This window comes from Pseudorasbora parva, chromosome 3 (assembly GCF_024679245.1).
Source record: "Pseudorasbora parva isolate DD20220531a chromosome 3, ASM2467924v1, whole genome shotgun sequence".
Taxonomy (NCBI): Eukaryota; Metazoa; Chordata; class Actinopteri; order Cypriniformes; family Gobionidae; genus Pseudorasbora; species Pseudorasbora parva.
Window position 1 is genome coordinate 60643135 of NC_090174.1, and position 720 is coordinate 60643854.

Below are 720 nucleotides of genomic sequence, written 5' to 3' on the forward strand. Positions count from 1 at the left end.
TTTATGTTTACAGTTTTTTATTTTTATTATTGTTTTGGAAGAGGACCACTCATAAAACACGCAAGAATGTGAGCTGTATGTGTGTAGATCAGATTTGTCTGTGACTACTTTTTTTTTTATTTGTTTCTTTCGCAGTTCTGTAAATAGCTGCCGCAAAGCAATATTCCAGACTAGTTTGTGTTTTACCGTCGAAACATTAAAAAGTCCCAATCTACGGCGTGTCCGTCACTACCGATGAGTGCTTTCAGCAGCGATTGTGAGTTATTCTAGCGGTGTGCTCATTATGCAGGGGTCTTGATCCAGATTAAATGCTGCATTTGTGTCGTGTTGGAATTACTGTAATTGAGATGAGTGACGACAATCTTTCCAGTGGTCGTCTTCAGACGAAAGTAATTCTTTATTTATTTGCCAGCACTTGTAGTTTTAATTTACTTCTTTATTCTCTTGCCAAATTTTTATTGTCTTTTAGTCATTAAATTCTTACCCTTATGTCTTTCCTAACTCGTAAGACCTTCGTTCATCTTCTAAACACAAATGAAGATCTTTAAATGAAATCCGAGAGATTTAAGACATGGTAAACGGAAGCTCAATCATGCCTGCTTGATGTGTGAGAACCAATGAGGTTCATTCTTGTGTTACGCATCGTGTTTGAGCTTCAGAGAGAACCAATGAGGTTCATTCTCGTGTTACGCATCGTGTTTGAGCTTCAGAGAGAACCAA